At 35.1% G+C, this 16,131-nt stretch overlaps 1 protein-coding gene across 46 annotated transcripts in view; it reads left to right on the top strand.

The window, feature by feature from the left end:
* Positions 1-16,131, top strand: part of PTPRD (protein tyrosine phosphatase receptor type D) — a 1,163,353-nt gene that overhangs the window by 597,276 nt on the left and 549,946 nt on the right. For all 46 annotated transcript variants that reach the window (XM_077171994.1, XM_077171996.1, XM_077171995.1 and 43 more), the window contains one exon: positions 5,697-5,719. The gene's annotated coding sequence lies outside the window, so the exon portion shown is untranslated. The remainder of the gene's footprint in view (positions 1-5,696; positions 5,720-16,131) is intronic.

Genomic DNA, 16,131 nt, shown 5'->3' on the forward strand with positions numbered 1-16,131 from the left:
ACATGGTGAATGACTGTTTATCATAAGGTTTTTTTTCCTTTTTTAATCTCTTCTACTTTGCCATACCATGAACTACATAGATGGTCTCTGTATTTTATAGAAATGAATTTTGCTACGAGCTCCAGGAACTAGTCTAAGATCTACTTATAACACTAGCTCTTTTAATGAGAAAACTGAGCACCTTTATGATTCTGTATTCAACCTCGGCATTTCAGTTCCTGACTTGCTCCTTTTCAGTAACTGAACTTAATGAATTTTTATTCCCAAACATTTTCCCTCTTACAAGTTTGTCTCGATGTGTAAAAAAGCTGTTTTTAGAAACACAACCTGTTAAATTATCCTACTATCTCCAGCACAAAAAACTGTAACTATGTGCCTAAACTGCATATAAAACCAATAGTTTTGGTAAAGTGAGACAAATATGTGGGGGGAAAGAAATCAAGTTTTAATGATTTATGAACAGATTAAAAATATACTTTTTTATCAAAATTATTTCTTTATGATTTTTCCTTTTATGATTTTCTGCAGCAAAATGTGTTTTTGGAATACCATATGTACCATACATACATATGGTATTCCAAAAATGCCTCAGCACAGCTTCTTTGGTAGATAAAAGGTCTGTTTAAGGTTTTACTCTCGATAGAAGATAATAGTGTTTTAAACAGGCAGTGACCTAGATATTATAATTCATATTCTGGCAGTTCTCCAAATGTTGAAGTTATTTATATCTGATATTTTAAATATTAAACCAGCAGACTGATACTATCAAAACCACAGGGATCCTACCTCATTTTTTTTCCAGTCACCAATTTTAATAGTATTCCTTACTATCAAGAGTGCAGACCACACATGAAACCATTTTTTAGCTAAACTGTCCAGATTGAACTTTTCCAGTATTTCTTACAGTTCAATATAAAACACATACACAGACAAAATGAAAAAAAAAACCCCACCAAACAAACAAATTCCACAAGGATTCATTTTATATAAATTAATCATAAAGTGATTGTTTCTTCCTTATATTAAAATAGTCAACAACATCGCCTTGTTTTCAATCTTGTTTATTTATCTTAATAGTATTTCCAGTCACATTTCTTAACAGGATATAAAAATTAAAGAGAAGATGTAAAGCAAGAAGTTCTTTTTTTTTTTTTCATTGTAAAGCTTTTTCAAAAAACAAACCGGTTATTTTATTCTAAATAAGCATCATGTTTTTCAGAATTGCTGATAACAAGAAATATTATTGCACACTTTGATACAATGGATTATAATCCAAATCCAGAAAATATCTATATTGCTCCCATGATGTCAGAAAGACCAGATAAGACAATTGGTATTATGACAACGAATAGTGTTTTCTGTAGAGAATATTTGATTTAATGATAGGTTGAATCAGGATTGGTTATTCACCACTTGAATGAAATAAAACAGTTAAGTTGGCACACAACCAGAAGTATGAAGCTGAAATTAATTTAATATTTGCTGTGTTTTATTTTTTGAAAGGGACTATTGGAAGAAAGATCAACTAAAAACATACAAATAAAACATGTAACATTTTGCCATAACTATATTCTAAAATCTCCCAAGTATATTCCATGTCTTGTGTTTGATTATTCCTTTAATGACTACCATCTGGGGGAAAAAAAACCACAATATAAAACTTGAGTTACACTCATAGCATTAAATTATCATGCTGACTTGTCTTCATGGATGAAGATGCTGAGTAATACAAAAATATCTTGACTGCTGAATTTGCCAAAAATAATCAGAATAAATTTTAAAATCTGCAATCCAATCTATCCCAAACTCACTGAATTGTATTTCTGAATAAATGTGAAAAAGACAATAAAAATAATTCAAATATATACCTGGGAAGAAAAGGTATCAATTGATAAGAAATTGGAACTAAATGTAACCGCAATACCTTATAGAACATAATTTTTATCACATGAAGTGAAATAATTCCCCCAGTGAGTTTTGTTCTCATGTAAAGTGAAGAGGGCTATAGACATCCAGTTTTTGAAGTTTCAATAGAATTGTTATAATTAAGGGTCACAAGAACACATAGTTTATGAAGTCAAGAAAGCAAACTAACACTAAAGATCCAGAGTCAAGTAGGAGTACAAGATGATAGCGCAGAAGAAGTAGCCCAAAGATGTTTATAGCTCCCCAGTAAATCACAGCTTTTATATTGTTTCATAACTCCAAACTCCATTAGCCAGGAAGGATTGCTAGTTTTGTGATCCAAGTATTGAACTGAAGGCAGGCAGCATGCAAGATGGGATCATCCAAGGCCTCATTATCTAAAACACTTTAAGCCCCATGTAATTTCAACCCTTTAAAAAAAATTATTTCCAGAATCTTAATCCAATCTCATAGGCAGTGAAGCTGTGATAGTCAATATTCCAATGACAGAGCAAGTGCAGTATCAAAATTGTGTCTGGAAAGGCTTCGAAAGGCACATTTTCTTTTGAAGTTATTTCATTAACTTAATGATCCACAGCAAAAGTTCTATGAATAACTAGAATGGCAAAACATTGGAGAAGAGATACCCACTATGTGTAAGAAAAATTCAAAGAAACAATCGTTCACTTATAATTAAATCTTACTTCTCTATTTTCTGTTTCTAGTTTTCTGACTGATCAGAATAAGCATGAAATACAGTTCTAAGCAGAGAAAAAAGGAATAAGGCCGGGTCTGCTTTAAGCTAAGTCACCATAAATACAAAGAAAGAAAAGTGAGAGGAAACCCAATGACTTGTTAAGATGTCCTTGTACTTATGAAAACTTGATATTTCTACATAATAGGAGAAATTTGTAAATGTGGCACTTGACTCTATACTTGATATTTCAGTCACTGTAATTCTTGCTGTGTAATGATACACAGATAATGATCCTGCCTTAATAGTATCTAGTATGACTCTCCTTAAGTGTCACTGACAAGAGCTTTCCAGCAATAACTTCATTATCAGATAATCATGAAAAAGTTTGGGTTGGAAGGGACCCTAAAGATCATCTTGTTCCATCCTCTCTTCCAAGGGCAGAAAAATCTTCCACTAGACCAGTTTACTCAGAATCCCCCCCAGCATAGTCTTGAACGCCTCCAGGGATGGGGAGCCCGCATCATCTCTGGGACAATCTGTTCCAGTGCTTCACCATCCCTACATCTCCTACTCTCCTTCATCCTAAGGTTATTCCCCCTTGTCCTGTCACTGTGTGCCCTTGTGAAAAGACCCTCTTTAGCTTTCTTGTAGGTGCCCAGTAGGTACTAAAAGGCCACTACAGGGTCCTCTCCATGCTGAACAGCCCCAGCTCTCTCAGCCTGTCTTCATAGGTGACCTGCTCAAACTCCTAAAATCAAAGCAGTGACTCTGGACTGGTGCCAACAGGTCAACACCTTTCTTGTGTTGAAGGTCCCAGACCTGGACACTCCAAAGCAGGTCATCTCAGAAGAGCAGGTCACTCTACCAGAGGGTGTAGTATTGACTTCAGTTTAGGGGTCTATTAGGTTTTGTCTTCCTTATCAGCAATATTTTTAAAACCCTCTGATTCTTCTACACAGGGATCAGTGCATTCAGGCCACCTGACACTATCAAACAAATTTCTCTCTTTCCTTTCTCAGTGATAATTTCTCCTAAATTATTTGTAACTGTCATATCTAGTCTCTTCACTGAATGATATTCTGCACAATGTGGCTGCTATGTTCAATCAAATTAATTTTCAATACTGACTCCCACTGGCTATACAGATAAAGATGAAATAAAGCCCATAAGCTGATACATGCTAAAGCCCAAAGTACCAAAAAAAAACCCCCAAAAAAACATAATAAGATATCTTATCATGCACAAAAAGAAAGAAATCTATGAATGTTGTAATTAGGATTTTCAACAGAACTGGAGGAACACCACAGAGAAATTGATTCCAAAATTAGTAAAGGCTACAGGATCTTACACGACTTGTTTGCCCTGCCTTCTTAGGCAATCTTTTTCAAACTATAAGATGTATTTCTAGAAAAGTAAAGCAAATGAATAAAAATATTTTAAAAATCCATAATATACTCTAGAGAGCTGTTATTAGAGGGGAAACATGATATTGAGTCTAAGCAACAGTTAGAAAAAAAGTGGTGGGATTAAGTTCTAAGGAGTTTACAAGATTAGTTCAGGTTCATCAAAAATATGAAATGCTAATTCCACAAACTTGCTCCTTTCCTTAAGGCTTTGAGAATTTTTCTGACAGTATTGTAACTATATCAAGTAAGCAACAGGATACAAAGGAAGAGTGGAGAGTGGGGTTCTTTTATCTCCTGCAGAGGTGTTAATAGGAAAGAAGATGATATTTGTCTGCTTTATTTAGACATAAATATGAAGTGGATTTCTGAAAGAGTCTAAACCTTATAAGGACTGTTTTTGCAGGACACTGTGTTACATAAAATAAAATTATGATTATCTGTTGCAGATTGCATTCCAAAATATAGATTTGAAAAGTTGTCAAGTATAATCCATTGCTTATTGACAAAATTAAAAAAAAAAAACAACAACAAAAAACCCAGAAACCTGTAATCCAGGTGACTTGAACTCTTTTTCTCTTGTATAGAGATTTTACCTCGTCATTTACTAACAGCTATAGCTATCTATTTGATAATTCCTTTTTCTTTATATTTTAAATCACTCCTTAAGTTCACAGAAAACTGTAGTTTGGTGCACAAACTAAGGTAAATTATGTCAAATAGGTAATATGAAACGGATATTGGTATTGATAATGCCTGAGACCATCAAAATAGGAGAAAAAAATTAAATCCTATTCCTATACCCTTCTTACCATGTCTTACAAGGTTTTCTCACTCCACCTCCAAGGAAGTAACTGAAGAGAGGAGAATAAATTTCTTATGTAAATAGTCAAAATTGTGGCTTTTATACTATGTAGTTTAGAAAATTTGCAGAGCTAAACAAATTTAAATCCTCTTGGAAATCTCTTGTAATTTTTTGTGGTTTGTAGTAGGTAAATTTCACTTCTGATATATTTTATTAAAAATTATTTTTAGAATGTGTGTTTCCTGATCTTCCTAATTTTTCAGACTTCTGACACTGCTGGGAAAGTGCATGATGTAGAGTCATTGCATCAGCAACAGCAGAGTACACATGTAGCAGTAATGGCAGGACATTAGTAGAGTAGCAGAGGAATGGCAGGACACATTAACAAGCTAACTGAAATGAAGATGACTGATAACATGACTGAGAAAGAAACTTAGAGAACCATAGATTAACGTTTAAAAAAAAGAAAGTTTAATTTGTTTTAGTGTTTAGTTGATTGAAAGACAGGGCTAAAACTTCAAGCTAGTGACTTTATTAAAGTATTTTTGAACTTCAGTTTCATGTATTTTTAAAATTTCTTTGTTACCTGCAAATTGGAGCACAGATTCTCCTAGTTATCATTCTCTCCTATGATAATACCTTACTTTATGCAGTGAGCTCTCATAAAAATATTTTAATAAATTGCAAAATCTTCCTATAGCTGGAGATTACATATAGGAAAAATGTTTATTTTCTCTTTATAACAGGGGAACATTCTTTTTATATAATTTTTCTTCTAATCAAACTTGTGAACTTGTTTTCTGTGAATTATTTGGTAAACAATGTTAAATGTCTTTCTTTCTGTACCCTTCTCTGAAAATCTTTCCCTTTCTCTCTTTTTTAACAGGAGTTGGAATTCACAAAGTTGAGGTAGGAGACTCATTTTATTACTGGGTAATTTAACTAATTTACTAAAGCCAAGACTACTAAAGCTTTATGATGTTATTGTGATTTGTGTCTAGTAGTTATTCACTATGGCAACTTACAGAGAAGGTTTACAGTCAGCAAAAAAATCTCTTTTCCACAATATAGAGAAGTACTGTGGATTCTTCCTGTCATTGGCCTGTTGGATAAGATTTTCATCTAAAAGGATCAAATTTTTTTTATGTGTTTATAAATAGTTCTGAAGTATAATGGTGTCTTCTAACTCCTGTCTTTCCAGTGACAGCAAAGTTTTCCTGTAATTAATTTTATCTCCTCCTTTTATCTGGAGGCCAGGAAAACAGAAAGCTTTTAGGGAGTTGTAGCTTCACTGGGCAGTGGAACACACCCTTTTTTCTTTATAGAACTTTAAATTGCCTTTAAACAAAAAAAGAAACACAAGATGGTGCTCCTGATTAAAGACAGTTTTGAACCTGCTTTTTCTACATAGATTCGAGATAGAACTGAGTTTATCAGGACACATATCTAAAAATCAACACGTTCTTTTGTAATGATGTCGCACAGAATTGGAAGCACCCATTAATTAACATATAGAGAGAGAACCTACAGAATCTTTTTCAAGAATACTCTATTTTCACCTAGATTCCTAGCATGGAAGCGTAAGAGTGTATAGAAGTTTACATGTTGCTGCACAAATGATAAGCATATGTCCCAGAGTTCCTTTTAGGAATCTCTCCACCCTACTGATACACTCTGTCTTTAGATCTTATAGTTCCTCTGCTCCAGCATCTGAAAAGAGGCCTTAGGGCCTATTCTGAGTGGTTGCTTGAAGAGAAGCTACCTAGAAAACAATCATAAATTTATGTTTGGAAATTAAGGAAGTCATAAGAAAAATAATTACATCTGCAAAAAATTCCATTCTGGTTAAGAATCACTATTGTTCACTCTGTTATTTAAAAATCAAAGAAGAGGAAGCAAGTGACAGTGCAGAGAACAGGATTTAACCAGAGAGCAAGCCCTTTGCTTCTGGATGTCAGGTGCTGGTGGTGATCCAGCATCTCTCAAGAAGCCAGTTGTTAGACCAAATTCAGATTCCCTCCATTTTGCTGGCTGAGATATCAGTGGGAAGGAATCTGCATCAACAAAGCAAAATCTTTAATATTTTGCAATTTAAATGTGGGACTATAGGGAATTAAAGAAAATTGAGTTTGGTCACACGACCAGTAAGCAACCTGAAGAAATAACTGACTTAACCACTGAGCTGAGTCCTTCAGATCCACCAGACCAGATCTCCCTCCCATTTGCAAAGCACAGCCCAAGGCAGAATTTGCCTGACTGTGGGGTATATGTGAAAGCACTCCATATATATTTTACACACAATTTATGCATCTTCATAGAATTATATATGTGTCCTAACAATATTCTTTTGTATGTCACTCTTTATCTACGTACTGGTGTTCTCTCTTCTATGTATCAGTATAACATGACAGCAACAGAAATCTTCCACATGTAACAATTGATACTATAGCAGAAATCAACACACATCTTAGACTAAGTATTCCAGGAAAAGCAAAAATTGGTCTTAGTTATTATGAACAACTACTTAGGTTTCTGATACAATTAATAGATTTAACTGTTATTTAAAACCTTCAGGAAAGGGCAGGTTTCGCTCACACACTGTATTATAATTAATGTTTTTATGTTTAAGGATCAGGACCTGTGTTTGGGACAGGAATTAATCCATTAGTTATCAGCATAAAAATTCTATAATCATATATGAATATCTATTTTTATCACAGATTCCTTAACCTTTTAACCATAATAAAAGCCATTAACTAATTCAAATAGTCTTTCTGCTTCTTCATCCTGCAGATATCTTATAATGTTTTCATTCTCAAAAATATATTTACAGACAGTTTGGGCAGGTGTATGACTGAAAAAGGTCAAAGTGAAATACCAGCATACTTAACAAATATATTTCTGAACTCTATCACAAAAATCCTTTTGGTTGCGTAGCAACTGCCTTTTTAATTACTACTTGAAATCTAGATTTTAATAATTTAATTAGTATTTTTCTTCATTAAACTGTTTCACCCAATGAATTTAATGTATTCAATGCATTCCTTATTTTTAAATGGTCCTTTTAACCTCCCTTCTTTGTCCTTCCAGCATCTTTGGCTATGTATTAGAGACTAAAAACCTCATTAATTTCATATCAAAAAACCCCAATCGAAAGGAACCAGGCTTATGCAATAAGCAAAGAGACATCTTAGGTAGCCTTTGTAGCTGAAATTGTTTGAGCTCAGGTAAGCATTAGTGAAGCCAGTCTGGCTTCATAAAACTAAGGCTTTCAGTGGCAAAACTTCAGCGGCATGTTTTGCATGGCCTGCCTTTAGTGGTAGTGATGTAAGTGCTTTTGAAATTGTTTATCTCATACTATTTATCTTAGGTAACCAGAAATATAATTCCTCATGAAAAATCCTCAGCTATTGCTCTCTATTAACACATTGCTGAGAAGCTGAAGCCTACAAGAACCAAATACTGTGAGAATAATTATGTGAGGGGGAAGGAGATATTATCTAAACAGCTGCAGAACACATCCACTTTTACTCTAAGGAGCAACAGTGCGGGTTAAAGTTGACAGCAGAGCAAAGGTGCTATCACTACCAGCAGTCAAGGTTTATATGCAAAGAGGGAAAAAATACATGGTGGCAGACACCAAAGCATTCAGCATATGTTTACTTGGTATGAGGAAAGAAGATAAAGGAAACATTCCATACTAAATAGTTCTCTTAGCAGCAGTGACTTCTGTAATGGCAGGCAGCAAGAAATTTTTTACTTGGCAGGAGAATGTATGTGATTTCTGTTTTCTATGTCTCTATATCTGTGTAAATTCCGAGATACCATTTGTTGAAGAACATTAGTTTTTAAAGCTCTTTAAAATTTTAGAAACATTTATGTTTTCATTATCCATTTATATTTTGAAGAAATATGCATTTCTCTCTTATTGCCCCAAATTAAACCTTAATCGAAATTCAAATTTGTATATGATAGACTTAAATATCTTAGTATCTGAAACAGATACTGTCTCTGTTAAAGACACATGTAAGTGGTTTATGAAAGTGTTCTGATATATTTAGCATTTCAAATATCATTTACTGAAATCTAAGAAGGTATTGTTTGATAATTTGCAAATCTAAAAAAAACTATTTCCCTGCTCAAATATAAATAGTTGTACTTTAATGATTCCTAAGAAGCTGAATCCTTACCACAGTGCTTTCTTTTACTACCTGGGGTATTAATCTAACATAATTTTAATTATTGTTATGTTTAAAATCTTTACAATGTGCATGTCTGCTTCTTCACCATCCAGTCTTGTATTTGCACTTCCTTCTTTCTCATCCACACTGTACTTTCACAGCAATTTTGAGATGATCATGCATCATTTTAAGATATTTTACAGGTGATTTGTTCAAAAAAAACACCAAAGAAGACAATCTTAGCCTTGTGGGTAAAACATAAAAAAATTAAACTCCTTGGTTCATTATCTCTCTCATTACAACATGTTTCTCTAAATAGGATTAATAGACTACCTACCACAGGTTTTCTGCACTGATTGCACATGAATTTGTGGATGCTAATATTCAAGGACATTAAAACCAAAATAAAAGAAATTAGATGCTTTCAAATAAGTGATCCTTTAACGTTTGGTCCCATAAAATAAAATAAACATTACAAAAAATTAAGCCTATAAACATCAGGAAGATGGATAAGTTGACACACCATTCTGCATATCTCTGTTTAATAATATTATATTTCATTTCCCATGCTAAGAAAACAGCCATTACCCAAAGCAGCCACTCGTAAACAGCCATTGTGAACAGATTGCATCCTTGTTGGTGGTATGATAATTGAAATAAGTTTACCAGTCTTTTATGAGAAAATACCAGATGTATAAAATACCTATTAATCAACTCACTCAGTTTTGTGAACATCAGTTTTAATACCAAAAGCTACCAAAGAATAAATAGAATAAGAGGAAAAATATAAAAGGATTTACAAAATGGCTCAACAACATGTTGCATTGCTTGCAGGGATAGAGGTAAAGGAGGAAACAGTCAAGGCTAAAAGGATTGTAGTTTTTGGGCTTTGCTTATGGACATTGATTTCACTGTTTATACCTGCCTGCTTTTGAGGCTTTGCAATGTCTGTCCCATAAACCTGTTATAAAGCAACTTTGTGAACAATAGCAGAAAGGCAGAGCTGCCCATCAGTCACTCAGATATTTGTTTCTCTTCTGTAATAATTGTAAATTCAATTGTCAATGTCTAATTTTGCATTTGTGAAATAGGCTTCAAAGGCATTACTTGTCATAGAGTAAGCTGAGCTAATGTTACTAGTTTCTCTTCCTGAACAAGTTTAGAGTTTCCATTTTCTTTCTTCCTTTTTTTTTTTTTTTTTGAGCAGTGAGAGAAGTGGTTTTGTTTGCTTATTATTATCAAATGTTTTAGAAATTTAAGATTCATCCCGAATTTGTTTGTTTGATTCTTTGTTTGGATTTTTTTTTTATTAAGAGGAAAGATAAAATTCTCCTGGAATGTTTTTGTACTCTCATTGCAAAACTCATCTCTTCTCACTGTTTCTATCTACAAACACTGCTGTCTATGCAGGAAATGTACTTAGCTGGTGATAGAAGCCATATAAAAATATGGATAAATCAGCTGCTGTTACTTAGGTAATGACAGCAGCCAAACGAGCTGTAGCATTTGCTAGCTGCTTCACTAGTCTTTACAAGTTGTAGGAAACCTGTACTGCATTGACCTTTGGCCAGAGACTACACACACACAGAGTCTTTTTGCATTGCTTGAAGTTCTAAGAGCATTTTGGAAAAGGCAACTCAGTGGAGTGACCAAATTACATTTCTGACTCCAGTAAAACCAGTTCAGCTGGCCTTTTTCAGCCAGTGGTGCAAGTAAATAGGACTAGTTTGGCAAAAGGAAACAGGTCAAACTAAAGATTTGCTGGCACTGAAGAGGAACTGCCTTCAGACCACCTCTAGGTCTGGTTTTGCATTTGGTGCTTTCTTAGAGCAGGTGTCTTGGTTATTTCTAGTGAAGAGTCTAAGTTCTTCTACCTTAGGAGTATGACATGCAAAAGCAACACTATGAGATTTCAAATAAAGATATCCACAGTTAAGAACCTACTTTTACTCTACTTTTACTTAGAAGCCAATGGAATAATAACATATTTGCAGATAAGTAGGCTATGGAAATGTCAGTGTACATCTCAATTACTACTGTTACTTAGAAAAGTATTTTGCTTGTGCCACAGGAATCAAAGTACAAAGTACATCAGTGAGTTTGATTATGAATTGTGATCCAGCTATATCTGAATACCTTTTTATTTTAACAAATCTGTGTATAAAAAGCAAACTATCAACAGTGTGACTAATACCTTTGATTCAGTGAAAATAAAAGGGGGCATATATAAATAAAATACTTTTCTGGCAGATGAACACTAAAGAGGGAAAATATATCCACATTTAGCTAACTAATTAACCAATTGAGGCACTGGCATTGACCAAGGACAAGGATATAACTTTTGATAAACCTGCTCAGTGGCAATAAAGATTAGCTCTGTAAGACTCCTGGCATTGAAATCAATACTAATCTGTTACTAAGGAACAGCTCATCCAGTCAGAAGTTACATGGAAATCTGGTTGCCTGCCCTTAAGGCATATACAGAAACATATGACATGCTTACAGTAGTTTATAGAGCTATAGACACATTTTAAATATTGTGGTACCTCATATAAATATTTTTGGCATGCAATTTTTTAAGTTTATGGCACAAAAAGGAGATGGGGGGGGCTACCAAGTTCAGTGAGTTGGACACTGATTATTTTAGACATTTTGAACATTGCACTTAAGAGGATAATCTGTCTCTGACTTCTATGAACATACACAATATTACTGCCTGTGTAGGTTCACCCACTCCTTGGATGAGTACAGTTAAATATATGTTTAAACATTGACAAGAACATCATTTATTGTTCTCACTGCTCTAGAATATATGGCTTATAGCAGTTTGCCCCACCCACCTTGATATCATTCAAGAGCTGTTCTTGGCAGCTCATCAGAGAACCAGAGCCCAGACCAGCAGGCAGCTGAGGCAATCTCTGGTGGAGCCCTGATCACAGAAAATCTTCCTAGGTAAGATTGTTGTTCACTGTCAATAAGGAAAACTGCTTTCACATCCATCTAGGGTCTTCACCAGATTCTTGGCACACAAAACCCCCTTATTTATCTTGCATCTCTATCTCTTTATTTTACTAAATACACCATTTTGTAACAGCAGGGATTTAAAAACATAACTTCTGAAGGATTTTTTGATAAAATGAAAGACATTTTGGATAAGAAAAGTGAAAAAAGGCATATTGCAGTTCTAACAAGTACTGTTTGAGTGACATCAAGTCTTACTGACCTCTTTCCCCTTATAATAATATCACTTCTGTTCCCTAAGTGACATTACTTTGGCTCACCAATATTCTAGAGCCATTCTGCTGGATTGTGTGTGCAGCCATTGAGATATATAATCCTTGCAATGAATTAAATGAAAAACTAACCAGAAAAGTAGTATATATTACAAGCATAATAGCTGGCTTGAAAGTGTATCCTGGGGTTTCAGATGATGTCATAATCTGCTACAGCAAATTTAATAGCATTGTTGCCTGGAAGCTAAGCCATTATACTATGTTTAATTTCACTAAGATGTAAATTACATGGTTCAGTGTTGCATAGTACTGGCTACCGCCATTGTAGATTCTTGTTCTTGCAGCTGTCAGGAATTCTAATGTTTAAGGGGATTTAGTTTACCTGTTAGTCTACAGCTTTTATAGGTTTTAAAAAAATAATAATTTTACACTCCCTTATTTGCAATTAGTCCCCTGCCAATCTCAGCATTCATCTTTTTTCCAAAAATAATAACAGAATTATAGGCTGCCTCTTTGAAATATATTAGTAAATATTCAGTCCTTAAAGAAGAAAAAAGCAATAAGGCTTGAGACTGACATCTTGCCTGTTATCACATTTTATTTTAGTGAGCCTTCAAGTAAAAAAGATGCTTTCCTTACAGAGTAGTAGCCAGCTTGGGTGTTTATATTCCATCTTTTACAGTAATTTCCAGAATGAAACCTGAGGAAACATACTGTATTACCACCCAACTTTTACCAGAAAAATTTTAAATAAAACTTGCTCCCAATAAGTAGATCAAAACTTCTGTTGTAATCTGAAATTTGCAGCTGAACTACATAGGAAATAGCTTAGTTGACATGCATGAAGTGTAATAAATGTATCTTTAAAGTAGTACACATATTTTCTACAATTAAATACTAATGCAGTAATTGGCTATTAGCATCCAGACATGAGCTTTAATAGAGATGATTTATTGCCAACCTATTGAGAGTACTGTGATATACGGCAATGAAAATGCTGTGAGGGGCTTATTGTTCATTCTTTTAAATGTTGGAAAGTTAAAAAATTTTTATCCTTGCACATCTATATATTTTTCTCTCTGCACTTGTCTGTGGATGGATAATTTATCTATCTACAATGCTTGCCAATTCCATTCTTCTGACAACATAATTGATTTTAGGCAGGCTTATGCATATATGGGAAATCAGTGAAAATTCTAGATTAGTTTTTAAAAGCAAGTATTGTTAACAAAGGGATTATTCAAAACAGAGATATTCTTGAGAAGACATAAAATAAATCAAGAGAAGCTGGTGTCAGCTATAAGCCACAGACAATTAAAAATAATCTAATCTTTGTTTTGAAAACTTAAATGTAAATATTAATATTCCAGTGGCTCACATTTACAAAAACATGCTCATATTTGCTGCTGTCAGTAGCCTTTGTTCATGTAGCAAAACCATTGATTCAGGCTGTATTTATGTGCTTATTGTAATTGTTGTGATCTACTGTCACAGCTTCCCATCTTTATATCACAGCTGAGGTTTAGCAGTCATTCAGTGGCTCTGTGAGAGAAGGCATACTTCTGTCAGTGCTCTGAATAATTTCTATGATTTCCAGTCAATTTAAAACAGAAATTAAAGCGCTTTATATCAGAAAATTTTTCTAAAAATATCCATAAAATCTCTTTGAAATTGTCGGAATTTTTCTTTGAAATTATCTATAGAGAAACTTGAAATCAAGTCTTGGTTCAGCAGGATTTTGTCACATATTTGAAAAAAACATTAGTGCTGTGTTTTGGGACCAGTATTAAGGGATTTCTTTAAGGCTAATTACTTTTAGAAGCTGCTTTAGGTAGTTCAAAAAAAAAAGGTCTTACAACCTTAACTCAGGCCTGTAAAAAACTTGTAATCAACCCTAAGCAATACTTCTCATCTTCACTTCTGTCTTCGTAAATTTTAATGAGCCTACAGAAGAAAGAGTCTAAAATGCCATTTTACTCTCAATTTCTATTCCTTTTCTTTCTTCTATAGTAGGCTACTTGAAGGCAAACAGAAGCTGTGGTGAAAGAGCAATGGAAATTTTTTTCCATTGTCTGCTGAGAAGCTACAAAAGGGAGTACAAGCTAATTTTAAATGTACACCCACAGTACTATACGCACAGTCGCTGATGAAGAAAGCAATAATGATTAAGAAATTATTTTATCTGTAAGATTCTCCATGATAGACACCACTTGGAAAAGTACAATGGGCAAAAGCTTAGTACCACACCTTGGTACCTCAGCTCCATAATAGTGATCTAGGGCAGCTGGAGACATCAGCTTCTGGATTCAGAGCATTAGAAATATTTCTTATCTGCTCCTCTCATGATGAGGGAAGGGAAAGCTGGGAATTAATATCTACGTAGCAAATAGTTGTCTACAGCTCTTATAATGCATTTAATCATTATATTGTAATAATATCAAGAGACTACAGTTTGCTTTTGAGTGCTATAACTGAAATTAAGTGACAATGGTGCTAATCCCTGAAACACAGTGGACTGTGAAATTTATTGTATTAGGGGAACTGTTTCTATCCTGGAAATGCATGGCAAACACCACTTTGAAATCTTCCTGCTATCCCTTTCATTTGAAAGAAAAAAACTTGCAAAATAGGAGGAGAGAAATGTAACATAGTCATGGAAGATTTTCCTCTCATTGCAGGTTTTTCTTATGTACATTTTGGTAGTGTTGAGGGTCATTTTCATCTAAATAAGATGCCTGATACTGCATTTATCAGAATGTTAAGAAGTCCAGGTAATTATAGCTTCATAATCAGTGAGTATGGGCCCAGAGAGTGGTGATGAACAGTTCTGCATTCAGCTGGTGGCTGGTCAGCAGTGGTGTTCCTCAGGGGTCTGTGCTGGGGCCAGCTCTGTTCAATACTTTTAGCGATGACATGGATGAGGGTACTGAGTCTTTCATTAGTAAATTTGCAGATGACACTAAGCTGGGGTCATGTGTTGATTGTTGGAGGGTAGAAGGGCTCTGCAGGGAGACCTGGAATGGTTGGATGGGTGGGCAGAGTCCAATGGGATGGAGTTTAATAAATCCAAGGGTGGAGTCCTGCATTTTGGCCACAATAACCCCCTGCAGTGTTACAGGCTGGGGACGGTGTGGCTGGAAAGGGACCTGGGGGTACTGGTGACAACTGAGTGGACATGAGCCAGCAGTGTGCCCTGGTGGCCAAGAAGGCCAAAGGCATCCTGGCCTGTGTCAGGAGCAGTGTGGCCAGCAGGAGCAGGGAGGTCATTCTCCCCTGTACTTGGCACTGGTGAGGCCACACCTCGAGTGCTGTGTCCAGTTCTGGGCCCTCAGTTTGGGAAGGACCTTGAGACACTGGAACGCATCCAGAGGAGGCAGCGAGGCTGGAGAGGGGCTGGGAACACAAACCCTGTGAGGAACAACTGAGGGAGCTGGGGGTGTTTAGCCTGGAGGAAAGGAGACTCAGAGGTGCCCTTATCACTCTCTGCAATTCCCTGAAAGGTGGCTGTAGTCAGGTGGGGTTGGTCTCTTTCTCCAGGCAGCAACTGACAGAACAAGAGGACACAGTCTCAAGCTGCACCAAGGGAAGTACAGGCTGGATATTAGGAAAAAGTTTCTCATGGAAAGAGTGATAAAGTACTGGAATTGTCTGTCTGGGGAGGTGGCGGAGTAACCATCCCTGGATGAGCTTAAAAAAAACCTGGATATGGCTCTCAATGACATGGTTTAGTTGAGGTGTTAGGGCATAGGTTGGACTGCAGTGAAAAGCAAGGAAGTATCAGGATAGCTGAAATTAGCCTTTCCCCCTTTTTTTTTTTTTTTCTGTAGTAGGAAATAATTTACTAAATTAGAACTTTGAAAGGAGAAAAAATAACCAGTGCAGGTAATAATTTGTTTAGTTCCTGTTT

Source organism: Agelaius phoeniceus, chromosome Z, assembly GCF_051311805.1.
Source record: "Agelaius phoeniceus isolate bAgePho1 chromosome Z, bAgePho1.hap1, whole genome shotgun sequence".
Lineage (NCBI taxonomy): Eukaryota > Metazoa > Chordata > Aves > Passeriformes > Icteridae > Agelaius > Agelaius phoeniceus.